The sequence below is a fragment of the Canis lupus genome, chromosome 15 (assembly GCF_048164855.1).
Source record: "Canis lupus baileyi chromosome 15, mCanLup2.hap1, whole genome shotgun sequence".
Taxonomy (NCBI): Eukaryota; Metazoa; Chordata; class Mammalia; order Carnivora; family Canidae; genus Canis; species Canis lupus.
The window spans coordinates 45,969,788-45,993,994 of record NC_132852.1 but is presented as its reverse complement, the minus strand read 5'-3'; the positions used below and the strand labels follow the sequence as shown (position 1 = coordinate 45,993,994).

Here is a 24,207-nt window from a genome sequence, read left to right as displayed (position 1 = left end):
ATCTACCACATGGGTAAACTTTGTATACATTATGGTTAAGTGAATGAAGCCAGGAGCCATATATCATACGGGTTCTATTTATAGGAATGTCTAGAACAGGGAAATCTGTAGCAGAGAGCCATGTCGTGGTTGCTTGGTCGGGGAGGGGGACAGGGAGGGCGTGAAAATATCCTCGGGTTGACTGCGGTGATGGTGGCACAGATCTGCGAATATCCTAAGAACCACTGAATCGTACCCTTTACACGGGGAGATTGTGGATCTGTCAATTATATTCAATAAAGCTGATTTAAAAAAAATAGAAAGTGTGTGAAAACCAGCAAAACAACAGCATAGCCACAACACTGAGACCCATTTGTCACCCATCGGACCGGTGAAAACAATGAAGTAGGACTATGCATTGTGTCAGTCCTAGTCATGCAGAAAGCAAGGAAGAAACAGGAAACCAAAACAAGCCTGAATGAGGAAGGGGTCTGGATGGTGTCTGGGAAGATGGGCTGTGATTATGGGAAAGGCACTGAGAAGATCTGTCTTTCCCTAAGGTCAGGGACTGGGTCTTCTCCTTACGTTACCATGTGGATTCTTTCAGGAGAGGTTTCCAGCAGAGAGAGCTGCATGTGCAAAGACCTGGAGGCAAGAGGAGGCAAGAGGAGGCAAGAGGAGGCAGGAGGAGGCAGGAGGAGGCAGGAGGAGGCAGGAGGAGGCAGGAGGAGGCAGGTCTGCCCACAGCAGAGCCGTGGCCCATGTGGCTGAGGTCACCAGTGGGGTCAGAAAGGTGGTGAAGCCGTATTCATCTGACTTCAGGTCACTGGAAAGATGAGGACTTGCACTCTGAACATGACAGGGGCCACTGAAGGTTCTATCAGGGAAGACAGTTGGGGGCGAAGATGGAAATGGCCTTCACTTCAGATTGGAACTGACCTAGGGGTGACGGGGAGGGAGAGGAGAAGTGGGCAGGAAGCCGTAATCATGGAAGAAAAAGGGGAGAAAACCAACGAGGTTCTGGGACAGGTGCCCCCACAAGGTGACATCCCTACATCTTCTGCTCCCCGTCGCCGTCCCAAAGCTTAGCGTGGGTCATGAGAGAAGCAGAAAATGGTTAATAATCATACAGAAATAGTCCATACAGAATTAAGGCATATAGAAATAGTTAAAAATAAATATTTTTTTAAAGATTAGAAGCTGTCCAGAGGGAAAAAAAAAAAAAAAAAAAGAAGCTGTCTAGAGAAAGGAGGCAATCACAGGGTCAAGAGGGGAAGAGAAAACTTTAGAAGGTTTTAGGCTCAGTGCCACTCTGCCCACCTTGCTGGCAATGAGCTTTTAAGTGTAAATACCTTTATCACTTCCCTTGAAGGTGCTAATGATCTATGAAGCACTATTTCTAGCTACCTTGCCTTGGAGGAAGGACCACCCTCCTTCTGCAGGAGCCTCAGGCCCCATTCCCTACAACCAAATAGACATGGTTTGTGGGTTGTTCAAGGCAGCTGCTCCTGGCAAAGCAGGACCTAGGACAGGCCTTGATGAGAGCACGGCGGGTGTAAACGTCAGGAAGGGTGTCTCCGTGAAGGCTGGGGGCTCCAGGGAGAAGCACGGGCCAAGGCAGGAGGGCACAAGGAACAGGAAATCCTACAACCTGAAGTCTACCTTTCTGCCCCTTCCAGGCGGCTCCTCCATTTCTAGAATCAACAATAGTGACTCACTAGACCTGAACCCAGTGGAGGAAGTCTGGAGGCCAACTCCTAACTGTATAGTGCGCTGGGCTGGTTTCGTGGGCTGCAGTGGACCCAATGTCCCCTGGACCTGGGCAACACCACAGCTTGGCCAGGCTCGGGCCAGCTGGCCTGTCTGTCCCCTGTCTGTCCCTTTGGCGCACTCAGCCTGAGCCGCCTCAGGCTGTCACCTTGGTCTCAGGCAAGCACGTTTCCTGGACATGTCCCACTTGACTTAATTGGAGGCAAGGTCAACATGAAAAAGAGCAGGTTCTTCCAGGGCCAAGTCTGTAGACTTGCAGCCGCCAGATACATTAATCAGGCCATTTCCTAATCGTCTGGGAGTGGAACATGGTGTGCTCACATGTCCCCCACCCCGACCACCCAGGGCTCACCAGACCAAAATCTGCATAGGAAAACAGTTTTTTCCAGAATCAAAATAGCAGTAATTTTCTCAGTCAGAGCCAATTACAGAGACTAACCAGAAGACAGACAGACAGACAGAAGGAAAGAAGGGAAGGAAAGAAGGAAGGGAGGAAAAAAGGAAGGATGGATGGATCAAAGGAAGAAAGAAAGAAAAAGGAAAGAAGAAAGAAAAGAGAAAAGAAAAGAAAAGAAAAGAAAAGAAAAGAAAAGAAAAGAAAAGAAAAGAAAAAAGATCAAGAAAGGAGACACCAAATGATGGTTGAGGGACCAGCAGTGCAGCACAGCAGAGCCATCGGACTGGGATTCACACGCAGGTTTGCCGCTAAGGAGTGGCCTGCAGCTCTCTGCACAAATTCCCTGCCGCAGCAGCTCTTTGGGCCTCAGCTTCTCGCACCTGGAAAATTATGGTCCATGAATCTGTTACTTCTGCTCTTCCTCACTCAGCAAAGTTGTATTCGGCGTCGATGATGTAAAAGAACAGCAGCGTTTATAATTCCAAATGCTTTGGGCATACCTTCTCATGTCTGATGCTGTCATGCTGCTTTACGGTTTACCACATGCTTCACCTGCACCATTTATTCTTCAACGAGGGAACAAGGGTGGAAGAAACGCTGCCTTGTGCTTTGGTGACCACTCAGGGAGGCAGGCGATGGGAGACCTGGTCCTGACCCAATTGGCGTCCCCCCTCCCCCAGCCCCCGACCTCCAAGGTGTCGTGCCCCAAGCTGCCCGTCACACCTGCAATGTCACTGGGCACAGAGAGTGGCTCGCACTCCAGGAACATCCCTGCGCAGAGCCTGTGACACTGTGCAGTCCAGGAAGCCAGGGCAGCGCAGGCTGAGCACACTCTCAGGAGCCCTGGGAAGCTGCCCGAGCCCAAGGGATCCTGGAAAACAGGGCAGGGTGAGTGGCTCAAGGGGGACTGGGCTTCCCCCCAGTGAGGCATGTGGTGGCCAGGCACCTACCTTCTCTGAGCTTCGGGTCCTCACCTGTCACATATGAATATTAAGTTAGTTAGAGAACGTAAAGTGCCTAATAAGTGCAAGTGAACATATGGCTTAGAGATTTGGGGTCAGAGCTATGAGTGTGGCTCCCAGCCCAGGAGGAGTGCTGTGGGGCCAGGCCTGTGGCACAGCGCAGCCATGGGGTTGGAGGGAGAGAAGGGGAGGGCAGCGTCCATCTGCCGTTAATGCATCCTAAAGCTCACTTAACAAGCACTCTACGTACAAATCTCCTTCTGATGTGACTCCTCGATCTTAGAATTCAGGCGTAGGTGCATCTTCTGGACAGAGAACAGGTAACCTATTGGATGCCCTTCGCGTCCAATTCTGGACAGCACTGTTGACCTGGCTCCATCTACATGGACAAGTCTGGTTGCATCCATGCAGGTTTAGGAGCCAACATACCAGCCATACCAATATACCAGTACATACAAGGAGATGCTTCCACATTCGTGCAAACACACAGGTGTGGACACCAACATGCATGTGTGTAAATTTATGTGTGCAATGCTCTGCTGCACCTACAGCTTTTTTTTTAAGATTTTATTTTTTTAATTTGAGAGAGAGACAGAAAGAGGGAGCACATGAGCAGCAGGGAGAGGCAGAAGGAGAAGGAGAAGGAGAAGGAGAAGGAGAAGGAGAAGCAGGTTCCCCACCGAGCAGGGAGCCAGACTCTTGGACATGGGACTCAATCCCTGGACCCTGAGATCATGACCTGAGCCTTAGGCAGATGCTTCACCAAATGAACCACGCAGGTGTCCAATCTACAGCTTTTGATGCAGGTCCGTGCACACACACATGGTACACATGGACAATGGATGGGCCACCTGTCTAGAACCTAGAATAAACCATAAAGTTGGCATCTGAGGGATGCCTGGGTGGCTCAGTGGTTGAGCATCTGCCTTTGACTCAGGGCATGATCTCGGGGTCCTGGGATGGAGTCCTACATCGGGCTCTCCACAGGGAGCCTGCTTCTCCCTCTGCCTACGTCTCTGCCTCTCTCTCTCTGTGTCTCTCATGAATAAATAAATAAAATCTTTAAAAAAAAGAAAAGCTGGCATCTGAAAACAAATGGAACCCAAAAGCAGAGCCATATGTCATTTTGTTAAGTTCTGAAGCTTGCATACATCAGACACCACGTCCCAGCCCATGGGCTGCCCTGCGGAAGGACTGCGACATGGAAAAGTCGCCCAGGTCAGGCTGAACTATGACACGGCTGTGTCTGTTGCTAGGTTTTCCGCATGTGTTGCCCTGTTGTTGTTCTCCCAAAAGTTTAATAAATTATGTCACCAAAAATAAAGAAATTTCTGGAGCAAAGTTGAAGCAATATCTCACTGGTGTGCTTCCAGAGAGAATGAATGGATTTGTCCTTCTCCTTCCAGGATCTGAGATCACACGACCCGTCTATCCACATTGGGGTGAGGCCTCCCAAGGAAGCTTAGACTGGAGTGGGAGACCACTTATTGCCACACAAATTAACAAGATAAATTCATAGAAATCAGCAGACTCAAGGTCAGGAAGATTTGGGCCCCATTCAAACATCAGACCAAAGCCAATGCTCTTTTTGATTAAGAGCAGATGGGAATCCACCCTCTTCATATCTGTCAGCTGAGGAGCTATGACCTAAGGCACTGCCGCCCTCAGCGTTGGGCCAGGGAGCCCAAGGGGAAGACATGAGACTCAGGCCTCAGGAGGCTCACAGGCGCCATCAAGAGCAGACCATGACGGGGGCAGCAGTAGGCACAAGGAATCTCCAATCTGGGGCCTTGACTCCACATCTGGCCACAGACAGACTGGCTTCTCAGCCTTCAGATCCCAAGGCCTCATCCTGAACCTCAACTCTTGGTCGGGGTTCGGAGGGTGGAGGTAGGCCAGGGAGGAAGCAAGCACAGAAACCAAGCCTTTTCCAAGGTCTTGGCAAGCACCAGCCCTACACCCTGTAGGATGGAGAGGCAAAGGGGTGTGGCGGGGCCATGGGAAAGCCAAGGTGGCTCCCCTCAGAGGCTGGCACTCAGGGCCACTGTCTGCTGGTGACCTCTGCGCCTCAGCTTACTCATCTGTAAAATGGGGAGATGCTACTAGGCTGTCCCTCACCTCTGACACCAGTCTAGCCCTTAGCTCCTGCGTTTCTGTGAGGTCGGTGGGCTTCCCAGAGGAGGCAGAGGAGGGCCAGCTATTTAACAGAGGGTCAGGCTTGGACGAGGCAAGAGGCCCTTCCAACTAGGGGAGGGCACCTAATCGGGCGGAGTTTTTTCCAACACCTCTCGTAGATTAGACAATTATTTTAAGTGCGCCATCCCCAGGAGTCTTTAAAACATGAAACACAGCAGACTAGAGCCTCCCACAGCGGCGGCCATGGCGTAAGCACTACAGAAGTGTTAAGCCCTCCTTCTTATCATCTCTACTGTAGACCTCGGTGCAAACACCATAACCTCACCGCGGAGCAGCATACTCGCAGCAGCACACGTAACGTGTGCATGTGGGGTTAATTGTGTCCATTCCACATGGGAATGCAAGCCCCCTGACTTAGGGATTTCCAACAGTTTTGTTAACTGATATGCCCAGCATCTCAGACCGTGCCTGGCACCAGCCAGATGTCCGAGAAATATTTGTTTGGACAACTGGATCCATATCATTTCACAAAAAGGCAAGTTCAGTGACCAAGAGGTAAGGGAAAAATAAAAGGAACAGGGGTTATGGGGACATTTTTAGGTTTCTGCCTGTCTCCCCACCCTCCTTACCCAAAATGGTGTGACGGGACAAGGGATCCAGCTGGGGGGTCAGAGGCCTTCCAGCTCCCCGGTGGTAGGACTCCCCAACTCACCCGCTCCGCAGAACCACCAGCAACCCCTGGAATCTGCTGCTCAGGGCCCCTCTGCCTTCGTTCTGGGGCTAGGTTCTCCCACGAGCCGGGGGCCTGGCCAGCAGAGCAAAGATGGGAGGTCACCCCAGCAGAGGGCTATGAGGGGTCTCCGGAAAGGTCAGCCAGCTGCGAGCAGGGAGCAGTGAAGCCACAGTGGTGACAGTTCCCTCACAGATAACCTACTCTGATGCTTCCGTGTTTGTTATCACCGTTTATGGTGAGCCATCACTAGCTTTCCATTTCTGCTGGTCCTAGGATGTTTCTTTCTCTGTCTTTTTTTTAGGATTTTATTTATTTATTCATGAGAGACACACAGAGACAGAGACACAGGCAGAGGGAGAAGCAGGCTCCCTGTGGGAAGCCCAACGTGGGACTTGATCCCAGGACCCTGGGATCATGACCTGAGCCAAAGGCAGACGCTCAACCACTGAGCCACTCAGGTGCCCCCTAGGATGTTTAAGAATATTTAAGAGGGGCGCCTGGATGGCTCAGCTGGATAAGGGTGTGACTCTTGGTTTTGGCTCAGGCCATGATCTCAGGGTCATGAAACTGGACCCTGCGTCCAGCTCCCCACTCAGTGGGAAGTCTGCTCCAGAGTCTCTCCCTCCCTCCCTCCCTTTCTGTCTCTTCCTGCTCGTCCCCCTCTCTCTTTCAAATAAACAAATCTTTAAAAAAAGATTTAAGTTAAAAAATTATACTTCGATAGGATACAAATCAAATTGTGCAAGTTTAATGAATGCAGTTTGGGACTAACCTGTCCCATGATCCTGCCTCTGTTTCCCTGAGGGGTCATTAATTAGGACATCAGAGGGAGATGGCATTTCTGCCGAGGTGTGAATATACGTGTGCGTGGATCTGCATGTGTGCATGTATGTATGTGTGTACATGTGTATGTGTGTAGCTGCATGCATGTGTGTATGTGTGTGCAACTGTGTGAGTATATGTACATACGTGCACTTCTGTGTGCAGCTGTGTGTGTGTATATATGTATCTGCATGTGTGGAGCTGTGAGCATTCTTCCAATTTCTTTGCAAAAATGAATCCTACTTTTATAATCACCACAGGTTTCAAGAAATAGTATGTACTAACACATTTTCCCTATTTGCACATTTCCAAAGTTTGGTCCGCGGGTGTTTCCATGACCGTTCTGTGAAACATGGTCATAGATGAGGAGGTCCACCAGAGCCCACCATTGGGAATAGGACCCAGCTGTTTTGCAAGGGAATTTGTGCTTTAATGACACAAATGTGAGTCCCTACCTGCTTATTAAATTTTTGTCTTGCAAAATCACCAAGACTCTGATAGTAAAAGCGGGCATGGGTGTAAAATGTGGGGGAGAGGTCACAATGCACAAAGCCTGTGCCTGCAGGGGGCTGCCTCTGAGGGAAGAACGGGTGGGATGGTTACGGAATTTCCCTGTGAAACCGCCGGGACCTTGCAGGAAGACTGTGTCCCTTGGCTGGGGCCTCTGGCTACCTGGTATCACGCTGGGCACACCAGCAGTTGCGCTGTGCAGCCAGGCTGGGCCTGGCAGAAATATGCCTCCTTGGTAAAGCAACCAAGGGGAGCCCGTGACCTGTGGGTAATTCCCCCCTCAGCCAAGGGTCATGTGTGGTTAACTGGTAGGGGCAGGGGGCTGCCAGGGCACAGAGGTGAGTTAGGTGAGCTGGTCTTGGTGACTTTCTCTCCATTGTCAGCTCTGGTCCTTTTTTCAAGCCACATCGTCATGGGACAGTGGGCCCCTGGCTGGCCTCTGTTCAGGAACTACTCTTTCTTAGGCCCTTAAAGCCTGAGACCCTGGTGGAACACTCTACCCAGGCTACACCCCCTCGACTGGTACCTTCCCATCTCCATCTCTGTCCAGGGGCTTTATCATCCTCTGAAGACTCAGATCCTCCAAAGGGACAATGAGCTAATCTGGTAAACTGAATGGGCTGGCCTTGCCCTCTCTCCACTCCCAGCAGATCCCCCCTCTTGCCCTGCATGGGAAGTCTTGCAAGTGGCTTTCCTTCTAGACACAAGGCTTCCTTCCTCTGGGGTTCCAGGTCAAGAGAAAAGGTGGTATGCACCCTCCCTCCCCCTCCATGTCACACCAGCAGGAACCCCTGCAGGCAGGTGACACTCATCCAGGCCATCAACCAGCACCACAGATCTGGACTGCTCTTCTAGGCCAGCCGTTAACCATTTACCAGCTGCCCACTGGCCCTTTGACTGTATTGCAATGGTGCACCCTACCTGTCCCCCGCCCGCCCCGGTCCCGGGCTGTGAAGCCCAACTGCAAAGGCCAAGGCTTCAGAACACGACTTTTGTGCTCCGACCAGGTGAAACCTCGGACAGACACCTTTCATTTTTTGATCATCACAAGATGAGAAAACAAAACTAAAGATAACAAATAACTTTTAAGCTCAAATTCAGTTTGCACACATCATCTCGTGTCTCCTTCACATCCCATCCCAGGTGAAGAAGGGGCGGGGGCTGGCATAGCCGCCCAGAGCTGGCCTAGGCAGGCCCCGGGCCCAGTTTCCTGCTCCCACGGAGCTCTTCCCAATAGCTTCTGCTCCTGAAGAAAAACTAATTACTGTTTAGGAAGTTGTTTGTGATCCCTGGTGGAAACAGGGGAGTTTAGCTGTGCTGAGGGCATGAAGCAAGCACGGGCACACTCTGCCGCCTTGGCATGCTCTCAGGCCTTGAGAGGCAAGCTGCCTAGGGAAAGGATTTCCTGATGAAGCGTCTTTGGAGAAAGTTCTGGCGGTCAGAGCACTCTCCCACCCTCGAGGCTCAGGCAGTGCTGGCAATACTCCAGTTTCCTTGAACTCATCTGCTAGCATCCCAGTGATCTCAGGAGACCAGAAGATGGGTGGGGCAGCCCGGGGTCAAGGCACTGCCTGCCTCAGTTTCTCTGGGTCTCTGTCTAGAGGGTCAGGAGAGCCAAAGACAGGGGATGAAGAGACACAAACCCTGCTGTATTCTCATCCTTGGGCGGCCCCTACACAGCACCACACGCGGCAGGGGGGCCTCAAACCACAGACACATATTCTCTCCCAGTCCTGGAGGCTGAAAGGCCCGAGTCAGGTGTCGGCAGAGCGCCCTCTGACACCTGCAGGGGACAACCCTCCCTTGGCTCTTCCAGCCTCGGGTGGTGGCAGTCTCTGCCTCGTCCTCTCTGTAGTTGTGCTTCCTCTGCTCAAAAGGACACGGTCCTACTGGATGAGGGGCCCGCTTTGGCATCACAACCAATTCCATCGGCGGTGACCCTATTTCCAAATAAAGCCACAATCTCAGGTACCTCGATATATCTTTTGGGGGGACATGATCAGCACACAGCGCCTGCTACTGCTGGGCATGACCAATCTGGGGAATCCCTCCATGCTCACACCCCAGTGCTCTATGGGTTTCCAGACGACTGTGCAGCTATCCCAAGAGGCATCTTGGGATGCCTGCAGGGTGCCCAGCCCCAGGACCCTGGGCCCTGGCCAGTGCACAGGCCCTGGGTAAGAGCGCCAGTGAGGCCAAGACTCCTGGCACCACAGGCCAAGGGGACCCCGACACAGGCAGCTCAGTGACTCAGAATGAGGCAGGAGGGGAGCACAGAAATAAGCCACTGTTGTCCATACCGGGCACTTTGAACAATTACCCTGGGACAGTGCAGGTGAATCAGACATGTCCGAGACAAACCAGGGACAGTCCCCTGACTCAGGGAGTTTCTTGACAGTTTCATTGGAAGACACCCTGCCGGAAGGTTTCTCCTGGAAGAAAATTCAACTTGAAGAAAATTCAACTTGCCTGTTTATTTAAATTGCAAAGTAGCTGACCAGAGAGAGCACAACGATTATTACTTCAACTGAGAAAGGGAAGAAATGAATCTCAGATGTAAAGGGACTGGTCCTGTGCTCTGCCTTGCAATCACCTGACATGGTGGATATTCCCTCTGTCTTACAGGTGGGAAGCTGAGGGCCAGAGTAGCAATTGTCCTCTCGGGATGAACCAGCCCAACGTCACAGCCAGTGGAGCCTGGACTTGAACTCATGTGCTTGGGTTCCCAAACCCTTTAGTTTTCCCCAGCTCTTTCCACTCACTCCACCCACACTGTCCTGTGTCCAGGAAATAAAGCCCATCCCAGCCTGCACCGGCTGCCCACCTCCCCAGATTATCTGCCAGTGAAGCACAGGAGGGCACTGGATGCCAAGGAGAAGAGGGAAGCACTCTGACCCCTTCTCATGGAGCCTGACAATAATCTGATGGGACCTGAGTCTGACAACAGCAAATCAGAAGTCCTCCATGAGCCAGTTTCTTGGCCTCCAGAGGCCATGACCTACACCTGCTTCCACGCCAAGGAAGAGGTGGGGCTGCAGCCCGGGGACCCCAGCGCCTCCAGCCCTGATGGCCAGGACTTGTGCTAAAGGCCTTCTCTTCTCTCCGCCCCAACGCCTTACTCTGAGAAACAAATGACTGACACTCTTCCTCCTGAGACAACCGTCATCCAGCAGATTTTTAATGGCCTAGGAGGGAAATATCACAAAACAAACACATACTGAGCAAAGGGAGGGGGAAACCACTCAGTAAAGGCCAGAGTTCAGCTTGGTTATGACAATCAATTGTGAAAAGCCAAACCCACAACTTTCCGGAGCGGGAGTGCGTCTTCCTGCTGACATAATGCGCTTGGGCACTTGGCTAAAAACAAGTTTTCCCCGTTTGAGGCTGGCACATTTGGGGCCTCTGCAAACAGGTCGCTTCTGCTTTTGCCAAAGCTAGCTTCCCCTTTTCTGGAAACTGCTCCCCCCACACACACACACACTCTGAGTCCGCAAGGCAGCCTCCCGCTCCCTGGCTGGGCTCTGGGATGTGCATCACAAACAGTTCAGTTGTGGGCGAGTTGTTTTTCTCTGATGTAGATGTTTCTTTCCAAAGCCTGCTACAAGTGGAAATTTCCGTATTCCCCTGTTCAGCAGAAATTACAGGCTTCAGTTTCATCATCACTATCAAACCATTAACCATTAACCCTTGACACCCCGGGGGAGCCCTGGAGGAAACAGCCTGGGGCACATTCCTGGGGCTGGCGGCTGCGGAGGCTGGGAGGCCCCTTGTGCCAGGAGGACCAGAGGTACGAGCTTCTGGAGGCGGGGCGAGGGGGGCGGGGGGCGGAGAAGCACTAGAAGCCTTACTTTTCATTGATCCTCCTCCACACCTCACGTCCAAATGTCTTACTCTGCATTATTACCTTCTGTGAACTGAGTGCATCTTCAATCCTATCACGTCTGAAGCTCACTCACTGCTCAGATTCCTTGGCTTCTGCAGGGGTGTAGACATGAAGGGGCCCTGGAGCTGTGCCCTGTGTCCCCTGGGCCCTCCGCTGGAGCACAGGGGCAGCAGACACAGCACAGAGAAGCCTTCCAGCGAGCCCCACGTGGGGCCAGACCAACATGGGAAGCCAGGCCCTGTCCCCCTCCTGCACCTCTCCCCTCCTCTGCATCTGGGATACCTGCCTCAAAGCAAACTGCCAATAGTGATAATGAGCGGATGGACACCTCAGAACCCAGACACCTGCACAAAGCCTGCAGACTAGAATAAGTGCCTAAAAAGACAGCAGTGAGACTGGCCCCTGGGGACAGGAGCGGCTGCAGCCCTAGGAGTATAACCTCCTGGGAGTAAGAGCCCACTGTGTTCACACCGCCAAGCCCCGTGACACACCCCACCACTTGTGAGATGCATTAGGGCCACAGAGGCCAGCTTGTGAGACACAGGGATCTGCCCCAGGATTGTAGATTCCACCCCCGAGTTCCGGGGCTCCCACAGTAACACCAGCAGCTTAGGCACCCCAACCCCACAGAAACATGGGGGCAAGCAGGGAGAGAAGCAGCTCAGAGTTTGACTCCTCTCCCCAGAGTGCCAGGCCCCAGGTGTTCCTCTTCACCTCTTGTGGTCCTGATTGAGCATACCAGCATCCACCAGCATCCGCCAGCATCCACCAGCAGGAGGCAGACACCCACCCTGGGCCGGCACCCCAGGCAGGCAGGGGATATCTGGACCATTTGTTCTAGGTCTGGCCTACATAGAATTCCCCCCTGAGGAGGGGGCAGCTGCCTCCAACCGCTTCCTGAGCATTCTGGGTGTCTCCGGAATCCAGCCTAGGGCAGGGTTTCATGAATCCCTCTCAGAGCTTGCCTCCGAGCCATGACATGACAACTTTTTAAAAATAGGTGACGACTGTGACAAGGCCAACACGTGTGGCTCCCCAATCGCAGGCCTGCATCTGGGGGGAGGGGGGACACACGGGCCACAGCCCAGCCTCAAGGCAGGAGGCCAGAAAAAGGAAGATAAACACTGGGTTTCAGCAAAGGGAGGGGGAGGGGTGGAAAACCAAAATGCCAGGGTTGGCAATAAAATAATTTGCAGTTTTGAGTCTTAGCTGTTTAAAACTGATTCTCGGATACTTTTTTGTATGTCAATTTAAACAATTTTATATGGTGGATGAACCAGATATTAGGTAAACTCTAAGATTATCATTCTTGAGGTTAAAAACTTGGTCATATATGGGATAATTTATTTGGGTTAGCCTAATATGATCAACTGCTTTTTACCGCCAAGGAAATGGGGCACGAAGATGACAGGGATGGATGTGCCTCAAACCAAGACTTCCCCCTCTGAATCCAGGCTCTTCCTGAGAACCGTCGCATTGCTTCCGGCCCCTAAACCACGACAGAATCCAGGCCCCCTCATGTCACAGGCACCTGCCTGAGGACACTCAGATCTTCCACCACAAAACCAAAGCCAAAATCCTTACCCCAGCTCCCTTCTCATTCTACGACATCATCGTGCTGTGCCCAACTCAGATCATAAAGTCCTCCTGTCCCTCTGGCTACTGTTGTTTATTCTTCTAAAGATAAAATTAAAATGAACCTCCAAGCAGCTTGATTCAACTTGCAAATTCCAGTAAACCAAACCCGGTATACCAGTGTCTCCTGGTCTGTAACCATATGTCTGGATCTATGCGTGTCTCTCTCAATCTCTTTCTCAATGCACAACATACACATGCACACAGGCACACATGCGTGTGACCCTCTAGTGCCCAGGAGTACATGCTCCCGTGTTGTAGGTTGTCAGGCTGAGGGTGGCATGGTCCTTGACTTCCCCCCGGGCCGTGTAAGGCTTGGGACCGGGAAGCCCCTGCCCAAAGTGAGCCCATCCTGAGTGCCTGTGTATGTCCCCTCGCACATCCTGGGCACGTGGAGGCAGACTGGGGCCCCCTGAGCAGAAGAACTGTGTGACATAACCATGCAGCCCCCACCCTTGCAGGGGGAATTGGGCCTGTTGAGCCTGAAGGTTCACAGGGTCGTAAAGACCTTCCAGAATGAAGTTTGCAGGGGTTAGGCGGCCCCCATTGGAGTTTGTACAACTGAGCCTGGACTCAGCTGGGTGGCAGGGGACAAGAGCATTTTCACCTACACTCAGACACAGGGGCTGTCAAGAATCAGAGTCCCCTGTTCTCCTGTCCCATATCCTTTGATTCTCGAACCACTGACCTGAGGGAGAGATGAGCCCATGGGAGCCCATGGAGCTGAGTGATGTGCAGGGGCACGCTGCAAGAAACGACAGAGTTCCTGAGGGGGACAGACTCCCTGCCTAGCTTGAGATGGCTGTGGAACCCTGCTCCTCCTGGGCTGAGCCTGGGCACAGGCTGCACCTACACCGCTCCCATGCCCCACCCCCTCAACCACCTCTACCCCACACACCCTGCCCCACCCTGTGGTCCATGCATCCAAGCGCCCACACCCCGACGTCCACACACCCCACCCTCCACACCCTACTGCACACACCCCACTGTCTACATCCCAGGGTCCACACTATATCATCCAAAGAGATAGCAGGAAGATCAGTGCGTGTGGGATGTGCCATCAGAGAATTGGGGCAGGTGGGAGGAGGGAAGAAACAGGAGGGCAGAAATAAAAAGGACGAGGAATAGGCCAGCTCCACACCCCCACCTGGCATACGGCCCCATGGAGATTTGTTTGTTTGCTTGCTTAATTAGAATTTATCAAAAAAAGAAAAAGAAAAGAAAAAGAATTTATCAAGTGCCAATGATATTTATTTATAGCCTATCTTCATTACCCAAGCAGGCTGCAATGCAGCAGGATAAAGCACAATATAAGAGGAGCAAGAGCAGCCACTGAAGAAGCAAGCAGGGCAGATGTGGAGAGACGCTGCACCAGGAGCTGTGGGGCCCGACCGCACATCTGCTCCTGGGGCTCCTTCAGCATCACAGCCAACGAATGAAGAAGATGCTTTAATAATTATAATCATTCAAGTTTGCTGCATGCCGGGCATTCAGGTGAGGTCATTTTATTCTCAAAACAGCGCTCAGGTGGGCATTCTTGTTGCTGGTTTACAAATGAAGCTGCTTAGACTCAGCAGTACCTAGGGGCTCGTCTAGGTACAGACACAGTAGGTGGGAAACCGAGGTGCCCAAATCTCGTCGAAATCTTTACAAGACCCGTAATCTAACAAAGGGTCCTTGGGAAATACACAGGTGACAGGCAACATCCATCCTGTGATGTTTGCAGCTCCCAGGCAGGCATTTCGAGAACCTTACACACACACCCCGCCCCCACTAGGACTTTAGGGGGAATGGGAAGAAATCTTACAGGGAAAGATTCTGGAGGCAACCACACTTGCTTCAACGTTGGCTTTGCCTCTCACCAGCTGTGTCTTGTGGGCAAATCACTCAGTCTCCCCACGACTCAGTTTCCCCAACTGTAGAAATGGATGCAGGGGGCAGCCCTGGTGGTCCAGTGGTTTAGTGCCACCTTCATCCCAGGGTATGATCCTGGAGACCCAGGATCAAGTCCCACGTCAGGCTCCCTGCATGGAGCCTGCTTCTCCCTCTGCCTGTGTCTCTGCCTCTCTCTCTCTCTCTCTCTCTCTCTCTCTCTGTCATGAATAAATAAATAAAATCTTTAAAAAAAATAAAGAAATGTGTGCAGGAACACAAACTGGACTGAGCTAATGAAGAGCTAAGGGACAGAATACATGGTAGAGGCCATCGAGGTGCTGAGCCCCTTACTGAGTGTCCCATCAACACGTGTCTCTCAATTTCACTTGAAGGTGACCTGACAGTCAGAGGAACAGGTAGACAAACCCCACGGCACCAGGGGCCGCGTCCCCACAGGAACCTGGCTCGCCAGTGCCTCTCTGCAGGTGTGGCGACCAAAGGAAGAGAATTGGGTCAGAAGGCAGGTTTTTCAAGCCTAGTGAAACCTAGCTCTAAAGAAACAAAACAAAGGATGAGAAGAGATTCAGGGCAGGGAGACAGATGAAAATGAAAAAAAAAAAACTTAAAGAGAAACACAAGGGGGGGAGAGAAAATCAAGCAAAGTTGGGGATAAAGAGAAACCACCCAACTGCAGCCTGAGCTCTGAGTGTCCACCTACATCCATCGGCTTTGATATCAAGGACACCCTTTCCTGGACCCAAAGACACCAGCCAGTGCAAATTCTGGAAAGTAATATGAGGGAAAATCCCATGACCCATCAATTGTCAAATAGCCAAGGAGCAGTCACTGCTGTAAAGGGTGTTTGCTGAGGACGAAGAGAGGCAGAGGTGGAGGCCATGGAGGTGAGTCAGGGCCCGTCCTGGGTGGCCTTCACAACGCTTCTTCTCTTGCCAGCTGGCTCCCTGCTGCAGACCACCGAGGCATGCAGGCTTGGAGCTGGGGGTCCGCCTGCCTCCGAGAAACTGCCCCAGGGGTTCCATCCTTCACACTCGTTCGTCCACAGTCACTCTCATCCCTTCCACATGTGTCCTCAGGGTGAACTTTGCCACCCAGACCCTGGGGCTGTAGGGTGCAGTGGTGGTTCAGCACAGGGTTCAGGGACGAGGCAGCTTGGCCTCTATGCACCTATCTTCCCACCTGTATAATGGGCACAATAATGACACTGACTCACTTGGCTTAAGTAAGCTAATGCACACACATGCTCGGGCATGCCGGCTCATGAGTATTAGCTATTTCTGTTAGCCACTGTTTCTCTTCCTTTCTCTCGAGGCTGACCTTGAGAATCATTTGAGCCAAATGCCACCTAGATGGCACAGTGCAAGGCAGACGTGACTGTTCCTCCCACCTTTGATACAACTCTGACCTTTGTTTCCTGTTTCCCCCAGAAGGGAAAGGGGTAGAAGAGACACGGTAGCAGGTCTGGCTCCTTCAGCTGTCCCAGGAAAAGTCCAGCATCCGGATGCGCCTCCCCAGGAGTGGAGGGCTTACTCCCGGCTGTTGGCAAAGCTGCAGGATGGTGGTGCTTGGCTGCCCGCCCCTTGTGAGGAGTGTCCAGGCTGGGAGGCCACTGTGCCCAGGCCCAGACGCAGCCCTGATCTTATAACTCTGCACAACTCTGAAGTGGCCACGGAGGCCTTCATGAGACTACAGCGCCCCTCAGCTCCCTGCTCCCCTCATGCTCCCAGAAACATCCACATACTCAATCCCGGGTCTGAGTCTGCTAATCCAAGAACCCAAGCATGATGCACAGGTGCTTTCAGGGACCGGAAAGACCAAGAGAAGGTAAATTCCACCGATGGTCTAGGGTCCAGATGCAGAGGAGAAGGGACCTTCTTCCAGCCACCAGGGCCTCCATCTCTCGAGGGGAGTCTTCAAAAGCTCTCAGATCATAGCCACCTGGAGAGCCAGAGTCCTCTGAGCAGGGGCTGGACTCAGGCCAGTGCCTCTCCCATCTGTCACAGTACAGACTCAGAAAAAGCAGCCCCTGAGGCTTCTGCAGGGTCTGTGGGCAGTGTCACTGCACTGCCCAGGACCACCGACCTGGGGGACGGTGACCACTGGGCCATTCCTGAGCAGCACCTGCTGGGAAGGCAGAGGCCACAGCGTGACCAAGGGGGCAATCTTCTCCACCTTCTCCTCCTCTCAACAGAAGCCCAGCCTTCTGTTGGACAAGGGGGTGATCCAGACAGCCCCCCTCAGACATGTGTGATACTCTAAAGAAAGAAGCCAAGGGTGGCAGAGCCCGTTGTGATCTCCAGGAGGCAGGTTGGGCCCAGCCCTTCCCGGGATTTCATCCACCGGGCTAAGGGAAGCTTGATTAGGAAGGGCTGCTGGGAAGGGCTTTCCAGGGGTGACTTGCCACCCAGCTGCGGGGCTGCCACCTTCCTGTCCCTGCCCACTTGAGGCCTTGTGCCCAGAAGCCGGTCTGCAGTTGGTGCCAGCACCCAGAGCTGCCCTCTGATTTGTAAGAGCCGAGTGGCTTATGATGCTGCACGCTTCTCTCTCGCACTTGCTCAGCCACCCCCCAGCTGGGTGCCTTACAGAGACAGTTCCCATTAAGTCAGCAGGATCACTCTGGGCCCCTCCCGCCTGGCCCTGTCGGCCTTCTCAGAACCATGGGAGGAGGGCACCCGCCTGGCCGCCCCAACTGGCCCTGCTGGACCGGCCTGTTCCAGGTGAGGACCGCTTGCCAGCACACTAGGGACTCATGCACATCTCTGTCCAGGATCAGTGCTGAAATGAGTGATGAATCACTGAGCCCTGGACCCACTTAGACAGGAGTCATCAGTGGCAGCGGAGGGAAATCTCTGGTTATGGGATTTGCCCAAGTCAGCAAAGCTGGTGGATGAATGTGGGATTGGGGTCGTAGCCTCCCTTCCACCATGTGGTCCTTCCACCATGGCCCCTGGCCCTGCCTCATGGGACTGAAGGATGGGAAGGATAGTAGGCCACTGGATACCTGTAGTTCAGCAGGTATCACAAAATTGGGGCCTCTAGACCTGGGTGGGGGAGGGGGGACCTTCCATTCCCTTTGAGGCTCTACCTCCCCATCAAATCCTTCACCCCTCCCTTAAGGAAAAACTAGTGGTCAGCAGCCAGAGGAGGCTGCAAAAGGCCCCCCTTCGTTCTCTGTGCCCAAGATAACTGAGAATTTGCTAAAACACACTGACCCTCCCATTCTGCTCCCTGCCTACACTTCACTTGGCTCCTCTCATCCCTGCCCTGGCTCTGTGGCCATCTCTCCTTCATTCACTCTCGGAATGTGTTCTAGTCCATTCCTGGCAGCGGGGAGGGGAGAAGAAACAGCCCCCGGGGCTCACAGTGGCTCAGGGCCTTGGCCCTTTGGACTATCTCCCTGCCAATAAGGAAATCTGCCAAACAAACATGCACATGTATTTAGCCAAAGCATTACAAGGGGTAAAAACAAATTCCCATTTGAATGTATCATTAAGAATCACCTCCAATGAAAAGAAGATTATCTTACCTGGAGTGGGATGGTGGCGGCTACATCCTTAGGGGGACCTTACCCACGGGAGAGGAAACCAACATTCCTAGGTCACCACCTCCCTGCTTCTCCCCTTGTATCTCATTTCAGTGCCCCCCCCCCCCCCCCCCCGCCCAAGCCCTGTAAGGGAGGTGGGGACGATGATCTACCTTTGACGGGTGAGGAGTTGGAGGCTCGGGAAATATCGGGAAACTGCCCCAGAGACGATGGCACTAACACTGCAAGGTTGACCCCTCCTGCATGTCACCCTCCAATAGGGCAGAGGAAAACCATCACGCCCCCCCCTGCTCCCACCACAGATTGTGTTCTAGAGCCTTTCGCACGAATGACGGCTAGGTCCCTGTCTGTCCTCCGAGTGGGAGGATGCTCTCCCCTCCTCCAGTGTGAAGGCAGGGAGGCAGAGGCACCTGGCCTTGTACCAACAGTCCTGTCCCTCCCTGTTTATGCTCCACATCTTCTGTCAGTCTAAATGACAGCCTGGTTTCTAATCAAAGGATTATCATGCCACCTAAAATACCTCCTGGCATATTTATGATCCTCTTACTAGTCAATTAGCCTGAGCAAAAGCCCAAATAACTTTCTTAGGTAGGAGGAAAAAAAAAAGGGGAAAAAAAAACAACTCCTAAAAATTGCTCAAAGGGGGAAAAAAAACAACTCCTAAAAATTGCTCTTTAACTGAGCCGACAAAACATGGTTTCCCTGAAAATTATTTTTTCATAAGATTTGCATAGCCATGCCTGGGTGGCTCAGTGACTGAGCGTCTGCCTTCAGCTCAAGTCATGATCCCAGGGTCCTAGAATCAAGTCCCATATCGGGCTCCCCCCATGGAGCCTGCTTTTCCCTCCGCTTGTTTCTCTGCCTCGCTCTCTGTGTCTCTCATGAATAAGATCTTAAAAAAAAAAAAAAAAAAAAGACTTGAAGAGAACGGACTCATCCAGATTTTCAAAATTAGTTCACAGAGTTGACTAAGCATTTGGATTCTCAAAGAATATCTATTATTTTCTTTTCTCCCCCACTTAGCTGGGCTTTTGCATTTCCTCACGATCACCGTCATCTTAGAATCAGCCGTGTGGGAGGTGGTTTCCCAGGGCAAGGAGATGAAAGGTGCAGATGCATGCCATCCTCAAGGAGCAGGTGGTCTCATTAAGGAGACAAGAGTCTGGCCACCCTGCCCCAGTCTGAAGGAGGCCAAGGCACGGGGCGAGGAGGGGGGGGTGTTAGTCTGCATTTCCCTCTGCCTCCCCCCTGCTCATGCTCTTTCTCTCTTGCTCTCTCTCAAATAAATAAATAAAAATATTTTTAAAAAATGAATTCAAAGCAACTCTGAAGGGCCATCCCAGTTCCAGAATGTTCGAGCAGGTCAGTGGAGGCCTTTGTTATGACGGCTTCACAGTCCAGCTCCTCCCTCTGCCTCAGCCGGTTTTCTTTCCTTCCCCTACCACTGAAGGACCAAAGCTAGAGGCACAGAATCACCAGCTAAGAATAATTTTTAGGTGACGGTAACAAAGATCATTTGAGGGGAGCTCACCATGAAGCAAGGAATATAAGCAAATATGTCCATTTGACCTTAAGTTGTTGTATTATGCTTATTATTATTTTATTATGGTAGTAAATTCTATGTCTACATGCCAAGCCTACCCTTTGTATTGAATCTTTCCTGAAAACTGATGTTGCCCCATCCAGAGAAGGCGGGAGATGGATAGAGAATGGACTGGCTCCAGAGCCCGGAGCCAGGGCCTCGCTCTGAAACGACTAAATGCTCACTCACGGCCGCCCACAGCCCTTGGTTTTGAGCCATTGAAAACAGAGCTGCTTTGAATTCATTTTTTAAAAAGATTTTTATTTATTTATTTGAGAGAGAGCGAGCGAGAAAGAGCACAAACAGGGGGGAGGCAGAGGGAGATGCAGACTCCCACCCCACCCCCCACCCCCGTGCCCTGAGCAGGGAGCCTGATGCAGGGCTCAATCCCAGGACCCCGGAATCATGACCTGAGCCAAAGGCAGACGCTTCACTGACTGAGCCACCCAGCAACCCCTATGTTTTGATTCAACCCAAGGTGTAGGTATCTCTGGCAGAGAATAGACAGGACCTTGGCTCTCCAGAAGCCTTCCTTCACCTGTGGGGGTGAATGCTGCCTGCCCCAATGTTCCCCACGGAGAAAACCCGAGTTGTCATCCCTGCTTTGCCCCTGGCCAATCATGTGACCTTTGGCAAGTCCCTTTGCCCCTCCAGGCCACCTCCTCACTCTGAGGGGTCCCCGGTGAGCTCTCACCTCCTCTGGCACCTGGCAGAGAAGTCACCTGGCTGAATTACTCTCTTAGACCCGTTTGGTACTGTTGCCCAGCATTTCCCTCCATCAGCGAGCTGAGAATATTCTATTATCTGTGCCCCACACTCACTTCAGAATCTCAGAATACACTTAACAAGCGAAAAAAGAGAAAAGTGACAAGACAAGGAACTTCTTTGTTCTTCTGGCACGGGCTTCTCCCCGGGAGCACACAGCACCCCTGATGCTGGCCTGGCTCTGGTGAGGAAGTAGAAGGTTGGGTGGCCCAGCTTTGGAAGGACCCAGGCTATATGGCTCCTGCCTCACTCATGGCCCCACAGGAAGCCCCGTGGAGATCCAGCCTGCAATCCTCTCCTATATTCTCAGAATATAAGACGTATGCAAGGGCACTTGAGTGGCTCAATTGAGCCACCGACTCTTGGATTCAGCTCAGATCATGATCTCAGGGTCATGAGATCAAGCCCCACGTAGGGCTTCATGCTCCACAAGGAGTCTGTTTGTCCCTCTCCCTCTGTCCTCCCCTGGCTTAGGCACTCTCTCTTTCTCTCATTCTTTCTAAAACAGATAAAATCTTTTTAAAAAAGAATTATGCATATATATATATGTTACATATATATTTCTATATACTATATTAAATTAAGTATTGGGCAGCCCGGGTGGCTCAGCGGTTTAGCGCTGCCTTCAGTCCAGGGATCCTGGAGACCCAGGATCGAGTCCCACATTGAGCTCCCTGCATGGAGCCTGCTTCTCCCTCTGCCTGTGTCTCTGCGTCTCTCATGAATAAATAAATAAAATCTTTAAAAAAATAAAATAAGTATTAATCATATAACATTAAATAATGGTACTAATTATGTAACATATAAACCTATTATTTTATATGTTTAATATGATATTAATATATTAAATATTACACATTACAATTTAGTATCATGTTAATAGGTTACATTTATACATAACCATATTTTAATAAGTATTTATGTAACAATACAATCAACCTACTGGTTATGTATAATACTAATTACTATATATATTGTATGTATTTGAGAAATACTAAATGTGTGTTATTTTAAGTCACTATGTTTTGGAGTGTTTTGATATTTGATAACAAAGATGAACGGACATAGTGACAGATGTTCGAGGCTCCTCTATAGACTCAGCCCCATCACAGGAGGGTTCTCCGAGCCTTGCACGGTGCCTGGCACACAACAGGCCTTCAATAAGCGTCTGCTAACTTAGTAAGAAAAGCTCTGCAACTATTTGGCAAAAGACCCAACACGAGATTTCCCAATTCTTGATTTAGTGCTTATTCTAAGATTTTGTTAATTAAAAAAAAAATTGAGAAAGGACTAAATAATAAGAGCTATGAAATTAGAGAAGGCAGACTATTTATTTTTGAGATGAGAAGGATAGAGAATTGCTTTTAATGACCTTCATCTAAAAAATTAGGAGCCACATAAAGAGTACAGAGACCTAGTCAACCCCAAGGGCAAACTGCTGGAAGACAGCTGGCCAGACCAGGGGTTTCGTTTCTGGAAGACCACAATCATGTGGGTGGTGTCTTGCTCCCCCAGCAGTCCTCGCCTCCTGCCCCCACACTGCCTGGACTGGTCACGGGGCATCAAAAGCCAGGGGCTGGGGTGGAGCCAAGAAGAGACATCAAAACCCGATTAAAACACATCCCGAGAGTTTTCTAAGCAAGCTGGACTAAAACAGTTGTGAGCCACAGACAGCCGGCACTCCTTTGTCTATTGTGAGGCTAGAAACACTGATTATAAGAGTGACGATATTTCTACAGGCTTATTTTTGAGATAGAGAGATGGCTTATATAGAAGTACACACCTGCCACATAGCCAGTGCTCCATCAGTATTAACTAAATCTGATGCAACCTTGTCCTCCCAGATGGTATCTGATAATCAATGATATTGATCAGTCATAGCTACTATGAATGAAACCACCCCCTGAGTGATGTCTGGATTTGGAGGAGAAACCTCTGGGGTGTTTGTTTACAGCAAATGCTATAGATAAGAATGGGGCCAGGTGATAATGGCTCAAGCCCATAACCCAAAAGCCATGTGCACGGCCCACACTGCAAGGCAGGGTGGAATCAGGCATTTCCACCTTAGCCCAACAGACAGAGAGCGGCCAGTGTTCTGGAAGCTGAGCAGACTGAGCTGGGCTGGCGGCTCCCATTCTCTACCCTCCCCCTTGCTCTCCATTCTAGGTGCAAGAGAAGGTGCTCCCGACAAGCAGGGTCGGGAGCTGCCACCCAGCCTTTTCTCAGGCCCTTGACCAGGCCCACCCACCTGCTAGGATTTCCAGCAGAGGAGCCATCAGAGAGGGGGGGGGATCCTGGGAAAGACCCAGATCTTGGGGCAATGCAGTCAATGAGTGGTGGACGGTAGAAAGCCCAGGTTTGTGGGCCCTGGGCTACTCTCTCTGGGCAGTGCTGGGGTGTCCTGGCCCCTCGAAGCACCTGCTCACATGACCCCACCACAACACAAGTGGTAGTTGGTTGACTATTGTCCCAGTGTGCTTCGAAGGCAGGGGCCCTGCTGTATTAGGTCTCTGGGGCCACCCTAACACAGAGCCACAAGCAAGGTGGCTTAAAACAACACAACTGGGGCAGCCCCGGTGGCGCAGCGGTTTAACGCCGCCTGCAGCCCAGGGCATGATCCTGGAGTCCCGGGATCGAGTCCTATGTCAGGCTCTCTGCATGGAGCCTGCTTCTCCCTCTGCCTGTGTCTCTGCCTCTCTCTCTCTCTCTCTCTGCATCTCTATGAATAAATAAATAAAATCTTTAAAAAAAATTAAAAAAAAAAAAAAAACACACAACTGTATTCTCTCATAGTTCCGGAGGGCAGAAGTCTGAAATCAAGGTGTCTGCAGGGCTTTGCTCCCTCCAAATCCTCTAAGGAGAGGGAGGATCCACTCTTGCCTCTTCCTGCTCCCAGGGGCCCCAGGTGTGCCTTGGCTTGTGGCTGCACCACACCAGGCTCTGTCCCTGTCCTCACATGTACTTCCCTCAGGGTCTGTACCCACATTCCTCTCTCCTTACAAGGGCACCCACCAGTCATACTGGATTCGGAGCCCAGGCTAATGGCTTTGTCTAAACTAGGCTCATTACTTCTGCAGAGACCCTATTCCCAAATAAAGTCACATTCACAGGCACCAGTGGTTTGGACTTCTATGTATCTTTTTTGGGGACATAATTCAACCTATACCCCTGTTCATCTTTGTACCCTCAGGGCCACCACATCACCTGGAAAACAGACAGGAATGAGTTGACTGGTTTCCCAGGGCCTGCTTTAACCCTGCCTGTAAATATGATTCCCAGCAATTCCCCAGTCCTCCTTTTCTTTCGAAACAGAGAAGCAGGTGTCCCACTTTCTAAAATTCTTCCTGGCCTGGTTGTGTCCTTCCTCCTGTGTGCACCCCGCCCCCCTGCCCAGCACAGATGGAGGTCTTGAGCTGTCCCCGCTGTGCTCCCCCTCCGGAGGAGAGTGGGGAGGGTGACGGAATTGCAGGGCTTCCCACGGCATCACGGAAAAAAGGCTGGACCCCTGGGGTTACCAAGAGCAAACTGGTCTTTCTTGTACATTCACCAACAACTTTGCTGCAGATCAGAATATATCAAAACACAGAGGCCCTTGG

General features: G+C 51.5%; 1 protein-coding gene and 1 long non-coding RNA gene across 4 annotated transcripts in view; one reads left to right on the top strand and one right to left on the bottom strand.

Moving 5' to 3' along the window:
• The window catches only part of PRKAG2 (protein kinase AMP-activated non-catalytic subunit gamma 2), a 265,070-nt gene that overhangs the window by 233,258 nt on the left and 7,605 nt on the right, over positions 1-24,207 (bottom strand). The window lies entirely within an intron of this gene.
• Positions 10,718-12,850, top strand: LOC140604425 (uncharacterized). The gene is made up of 2 exons (XR_012007318.1): positions 10,718-11,096; positions 12,581-12,850. It is a non-coding gene; the product is annotated as an uncharacterized lncRNA (long non-coding RNA).